Source organism: Phascolarctos cinereus, unplaced genomic scaffold, assembly GCF_003287225.1.
Source record: "Phascolarctos cinereus isolate Bilbo 61053 unplaced genomic scaffold, phaCin_HiC Scaffold_2;HRSCAF=192, whole genome shotgun sequence".
Classification (NCBI taxonomy): domain Eukaryota; kingdom Metazoa; phylum Chordata; class Mammalia; order Diprotodontia; family Phascolarctidae; genus Phascolarctos; species Phascolarctos cinereus.
The window spans coordinates 267,103,242-267,110,464 of record NW_027555625.1 but is presented as its reverse complement, the minus strand read 5'-3'; the positions used below and the strand labels follow the sequence as shown (position 1 = coordinate 267,110,464).

Here is a 7,223-nt window from a genome sequence, read left to right as displayed (position 1 = left end):
ACCTGAATTCAAATCTGACCTCAGACACATAACACTCACTAGCTGTGTGACTCTGGGCAAGTCACACACACACACAAAAAAGACTATTCTTGTCAAGGAGCTTACATTCTAATAGGAAAAAAACAACACCTAAAAGGAAATTGAAGGGGGATGGGTAGAAATGAAGCTACTGGGTACAGTGGGGTGTGGCATTGAGAGGAAGAGGGGAGAAAGTCGAGTGCAGCCTGAAGAAAGATGAGACACGGCTGGCCTGGGGGTCTTCCTTAGATGGAGGTTCTGAGAGAAGCCATCCAATCAGAGGGAGAGGCCATAGGGACACAAGGTACTTTCAATTTGTGAATTCCAGGACCGGGATGAGGCTTCAGGTTAGAGGAAGTCCTTTATTTTAAATTAACAGCCAACAATAGGTTATTTTCTTAGCCTTACAGGGCTGTAGGTGGTTCTATTAGTTCTAGAAGAAACAGAATTTAAGATTACCTTGGAGGACCAAGCTGCACTAGTGTTGTAGTTCATTTTTTAAAATCTGTAAAAAGCATAGAAAATAGATAGCAGGAAGAAAATTTTTTATTTCAAAGTAAATTTAGAATATCTGCCCAGAATTGTTTGTATTTAAAGTATGTTCGAACAGAGTCAATATAGTAAAATTATAAAAATTATTGCATCAATTGACACACTTGGTCCTTTTAGTGAAGGCTCTGCCGTGGCAGAGGGAATTGTACTTTTGCCTTGATCAAGAGGCTCCCAGGAAGCTTCTAAATCTCCAGGCATTGGCTGTAGAGTGGCTGTGCTGGAGCTACTCAATCTGCGAGCTTATTGTTAAATTTTCAGTATGAGCATTTACACATCTGAAACCAGCAAATGCTACAAAGCAAGGCCTGATTCATTGTTTTATTGATTGTGTAGACTTTAGAAATCTATGGAGAATCAATCAATCAATAAACATTTATTAAGCACCTAATATGTGCCAAGGACGCAGTAAGTACTGGGGATACAAAAAGAGGTAGTTCCAGCCCTCAGGGAGCTTATAATCTGATGGGGAAAACAACATCCCAATAAATATATGCAAAGCAAACTATAGACAGGATAAACAGAAAGTAACTGACACAGAAGGCAAGGTAATTAAGAGGAAATGTTAATAGTGCATATTAAATTTAAAAATTTATTGTTAGGAGATCTGGTTGTTAAATATTTGCTAGCCCAACCTTGTCTATAGACCAAGGGGTCAGGCAAACTTGGGCTATTCCAGGATGACTGCCATGAAGCTAGGTCATTTAGCTCAGTTTTCCACTATTGTTCCACTCAGTGTAGAATTATAAAGTACACGTTTTACACCCAGGCCATTGGTTAATTTTTTTTTTTTGCATGTGAATAACTGCAAATAAATGTTAAACACCTGATCTGTGAGCAGAGCTGTTGCTAGGCTAGAGGGAAATACAAAGATTAGATGATCCTTGGTTCCCACCCTTAGGGAGCTTCTGTCTAATAGTGTCCATGGTAGAAAGGAAAGGGCATTGGATTGGGAATCAGAAGACATAAGTTTGACTCGAGGCTCTGCCACTTACCAACTGTGTAACCCACTGCAAGTCATTTCATCTCTCTGGGCCTCAGTTTCCTTATCTGTAAAATGAGGAGAGTGGTAAAATAAATCATCTCTAAGATTCTTTCCATGTTCTAAAATACTATATTCATATCCTATGATCCTCAGATCAACTCACATCATAGGATTTAGAGCTGGTAAGACCATCCATGACTATGATATACAATATTATATCACATTAGGGAGTTATGAAACAATTTCTATGTGAGGTACGAAAGGGGAAGGTTAATATTTACGAAGGGGGATGTAGAACGTTCCAGTGGAATAGGCCTGCACAACATATGGCCTGGCGGACCACTTGTGGCCCACCAAAGGATTCTGGGCAGCTGTCATGTGACCCTCAGCAACCAACTATTGCCAGGCCATATGTTATACAGGCCTGCAATAGAAGATATGACGTTTGAGGATGAGTGAGAAGTCAATAGCTAAGGAGACTGAAGAAGGAAATGTCAGACTTAGGGATGGTGGTTTGTCCTTCGTTCTCGAAGAAGACCATGACATCAGGGAGATGATGACATGACTTGCAATTAAATTGGATTTGAGTGAGGGAGTGCTGTGCAAAGTTACCAACCTCACTTTCTCCTCCAGAGCCACTGGGGGCCAGTGGCCAGATATCAATCAGGACAACTGGAGATAGCCCAGACTTAGGGAACAGTCTGAGTAAAGAAAAAGCCTCAAGGGCCCAGGTGATATTTAGGATATAAAGGATAGTACAGTTTGGCTGTAATAGACTTTGCATATTTTTAATCAGTGGTATTTAATGAAAACACTTTTCTACTCTAACATTTATCTTCTAATTCTATCTTCTTTGATATTATTTTGCAAAAGCTTTTAATTTTTTTCTAGTCAAAATTGCCTGTTTTATTTTTTATGATCTCTACCTCTTGTTTAATTAAGAATTCACCCCCTGGTGATGGAGGATGAAACTAATCTCATTCCATTCCATTTTTTTTTAAATGGTGTAACCTTTTTTTTAAAATTCGGGTCACATTCATTTTAAGCTTATTATTATGATATATAGTATAAGATGCTGGTCTAAACCTGATTTCTGACAAGCTGCTTTTCAGTTTTCCTGGCAGTTCTTGTCAAAAAGGAGTCTTTTCTCTCAGTAATTTAAGTTTTTGAGCTTACTAAACACTGGACTACTGTTTTCCACTGCTTCTGTTTCTTTTTCATCTAATCTGTTTCATTGTCCTACTTTTCTGTTGTGTTGTTTTAGATCAGCACCAAGTAGTTTTTATGGCTACTAATTTATTAATATAGTTTGAGATCTGGTACTGCTACACCTCCTTCATTCACACTTTTTCTCATTATTTGCCTTTATACTCTAGATCTTTTGTTCTTCCAAATGAATTTTGTTATTATTTTCTCTAGTTCTTTTTAAAAGAATCACCTCAGTAATTTGGTTAGTATAGCACTAAATTTGTAAATTCATTTAGGTGGTATTGTCATTTTTATAATATCAGCACAGCCTAACCATGAGTAGTGAATCTCTGTCCAATTATTTAAACCTCCCTTTATTTCTATAAGGAGTGTTTTTAGTTGTATTTATGTAAATATTCTGTGTATTTCTTTGTGGATTTACTCCCAGATACTTTCCATATTTTGTAGCTATCTTGATGGAATCTCTCAAAATTTCTTCTTGTTTTTTGTTATTCTTGTAGAGAAATGCTGTTGATTTTGTGGATTTATTTTGTATCCTGAAATCTTGCTATAGCTATTAATCATCTTGATTAGTATCTTTGCTGACTCTGGGATTTTTCTAAGTACGCTGTTGTCATTATCTATTGTTAACAACTTTCCCTTTATCCTAGATGTCTTCTTTTCACACTTTTTCTGGCTCCTTACAAGCCTAGATCTTTCTCTGAAATGTAACCTTCTGGGGGCAGGGGCTGTTTCATTTTTCTCTTTGTCTCTCTAGTACCAAGTACAGTGTCTGGCACACAGCTGCTCCTCTCATGTCCCCCAGTATGTGGGAGCATAAGAAAGAGATGGCATCCTTCCTGCACTGAACTGCAATGACCCGATCTTCCTTCTGCCACCATAATTCAGCACCTTCTCCTCTTCCGAAGTTTATTCCATCTATTTGTATAATCTACCAGCCTCCAGGACACTCTCCTTTCTTTCTCAAGGAGTCCACTATCTAGCTCACAATATTCCTTTCTACCTTAACCTCTGCCCTCATCCTTGGGGACTTAAATGTACAGATTGATGTCCCTTCAAACATCTTGGCTTCCCACTTCATCAACTTCCTCAGCTCCTATGACTTACATCTTCAGTTTACCTCCATCACCCGCAGAGATAGCTATAAGGTTGTACTTTACAGCTCATCCTCACCTATAACTACACAGGCTCCATGATTGTGAATCCTGAAATTCCCTTTGCAGATAATAATTCCATTTCTTCTTTCATGCTAGCCTATTCCGTCTACATCTATTCTTTGCAGTCACTGAAATTCCTCTGTGCTTTCCCTATTCTCTCAGTCTATCACCCATTGTTCACCTCTGACCCCCTTGACCTCTTGTCATTCTTGCCCTACCAATCCTTAACCATTTATTAAATGCCCCCCCTCAGCCTTCTCCCACACTACTGACCAGAATGCTGACCACTGCTAGAGGATGCAAACTTAGTTGAGTATTATTTTGGTTTTTGATCTCATTTTGGCCTTTACCATTGCATGGCAATTTTTTACTGTTTCTTAATTGGCTCTTGGTGTTATATAGTTGTCAGTTGTATCAAAGAGTTCAGTACCTGGCTGCCAATCTTCCTCTCCATCCCAACTCCTCTGGTGCTTGAGGACTTACAGAAATTCTGTTGCAACCACCTCAATCCCCTCAGGGGCTGTTCCAAATCTTCTCTTCTCACCTTAAGCCCTTAATGCCATCCCAAAGCATTCCTCTTAGCAGATGTCTGGGCCATCTATTTCTCTGAGATAATTGTGATCCAGAGCTCCCTCATCTCTCATGTACCTCATTTCTCATATGTCATACACTTCAGACCCCTCTAACATTCAGAAACATGCCTGTATCTGGAGAAGAGGTGGCCCTTCCCCTGGCCAAGGCTGATCCTCCTAATTGTTCCTTGATCTCATTCCTTCCCATCTCCAATGGCAGCTCTGTCCATCAATTATTTCCTTGTTTCTGACTCTACCACCCAACTGAAATTGTTCTCCATAAGGTTACCAGTGATCTCAACTGCTAAATCTGATGTCCTTTTCTTAGCCCTCATCCTTCCTGACCCATCTACAGCACTCCCTTTTCTTAGATATTCTCTTTTCTTTTGGCTTTTGTGACTGACATTGCTTTCCCCTAGTTTCCTACCTATCTGACCAATCCTTCTCAATCTCTTTTGCAGATTATTATCCATACTCTCCCTCTTTAGATTAGGCATACTCCAGTGTGCCTTCCTAGTCCCTCTTTTCTTTCTCTCTACATTCCTTCCCTTGGTGATCTTACCTGCTTCTGGGGGTTCAAACATTATTTTGGGCAGATGTCTCCAGGATCTATATGTCCTTTCCTAATCTCTCTCCTAAATTTCAGTCCCACTTTATCAACTAGCATTTAGTACAGTACCTGGAACATAGTTGATGCTTAATAAATGCTCATTGACTGACAGATACCTCTTCAATGATTTATTTTCATTTCTCCCCAGGTTGCACTCTACCTCTCTACAGGAATTTATCTGCTATGCCACTGAAACTTCTTCACCCTGGAAACTCGCTCTATCCCTGAGCTACTTCTTGTATTGGAAGGACCTTTTGCCCCTGTGGCCTCTCCCCCCGATTGCCTGGTACTTCCCAGAGCCTCCATTTTAGGGAGGAGACTCAGGCCAACCTACATTCTTCTCTACAGGACTTTCCCGTGCTCCTACACCAGTTCCCCCATCTCCGTACTCCCCTGCCTTTCAACTTATTTTTATGTATTATCTTCCTCTATTAGAATGTAAACTCCTTGAGGGCCAAGGTTGTATTTCTGTTTATATTTGTATTCCCAGTGCTTAGCATAGGGCCTGACATATTGTAAGTGCTTAATAAATGCTTGTTGACTAGATTATAGGTATTTTGAATTCAGTTTGTCTGAAACAGAACTGATCATCTTCGGGCCTAAACCTTTTGTCCTCCAAATTTTTCTGTTTCTATTGATGATAACACTATCCTCTGAGTCACCTACATGCAATACCTCAAAGTCATCCTTGACTCTCTCCTCTCAGTCAGTTCCTAGGTCTAATCAATTTCAAAGTCTTATCAATTCTGTCTGGACAACATCTCTTGCATTTATGTAGTTCTCTCTCCTCCCTTAGCCACTAACTTCATTTGGGCTCTCTTCCCTCCTTACCTGGATACTGTATTTTGTTATTTCCAAGAATCTGTGATTTCACTAATATGAGTACTTCCTCTAAAAGAGCAGATTGCAACCCATTCATACCTTCTCATCCTCTTTTCCGTCTCCTCCCATAAATTCTCCTGAGGGAGTCCATCCAATGTGTTGGGAACCTCTCTCTACATGTGCTGACATTGCATAGGTACTAATAAAATACATGGCTCTCCATTACTTGTACATTGTTCTAGCTACGTGTCTGGCTCACTTCCTTTTCAGGTTGTACATTTCTTTAATAATATAATTTACATCACTTTTTCTGCACAGTTTTTCATTGGTGATTCGTGTCTACAATTCCTCTCTCCATTGACTTTCGGGTGACTTGCAACTTTAATTCTTTCAAGGCTATGGTATTCCATGCTTTGCAGCTATATAGTTGAAACACTGGTGTAAAAAAGGTGGACTTTTGTTTCAGGGAGCAGCTTGGGATCATTAAAAGCACTGCACAGTTTCTCAAATGCAATCCAACCTATTCTTCTTCTCTTAATCATTTCTGGGCCCAATTCATTATCCATCTGCAGTATCTATCCAAACCAAATGTACTGATAGACCAGACCTATGGGCTGTCTATTCAATTGCATACCCATCATCCACTAGTTTTTGTTTTGTTTCTTTTTTACTGTATAGTTAGCCTTTGCTGTTTTGAAGGATTCTGAATCTTGTTTAGGGAGTTCTGCAGTATTCCAGGGCTCGATGTGTTCCATACAATGTGACTCACAGAAAGGAGCACCTGAAGAACCTCATCTATATGGAATCCCTCTCTGATTGGACTGTGCACCAGAGTTCCTCTATGACAGTGGGAAACACTGTTATGCCTTGCTTAATATTAATGATCAATGGATCATTAACCAAACTTATCCCTGTGGTTACATCTTTCAAGGAATCTTATGTAATTGAAGCCATTCCCTGAGAGCTTCCTCTCCTCCCTTCTTCCCCAACTCACATGTCCCAGATGCCTTCTGCAACTATTTCCCCCTTCAGATGATGAGGTGGCCCTTCTCTTCACCAAGGCAAACTCCTCTACATGAACAAATAATCCCATTCCATTCCATCTTCTCCAGCAGATTGTCCCTTTCTATCATCCCCACTTTTCCAATGATCTTCAATCTCTTCTTGTCTTTTGGCTGCTTCTCTACTGCCTATAAACACTTCCATGTTTTCTTCATCCTCCCAAAATTCTTGCTTGATTCATACTTCCCCACTAGGTATCATCCTATATTTTCTCCTCCTTTTTGTGGTCAAAACTCCTT

At 39.8% G+C, this 7,223-nt stretch overlaps 1 long non-coding RNA gene across 1 annotated transcript; it reads left to right on the top strand.

The window, feature by feature from the left end:
• The first annotated feature begins 211 nt into the window (after nucleotides 1–211).
• Nucleotides 212–5,646, top strand: LOC144455624 (uncharacterized). Its single transcript, XR_013484343.1, has 2 exons — nucleotides 212–322; nucleotides 5,249–5,646. It is a non-coding gene; the product is annotated as an uncharacterized LOC144455624 (long non-coding RNA).
• Nucleotides 5,647–7,223: the final 1,577 nt, after the last annotated feature.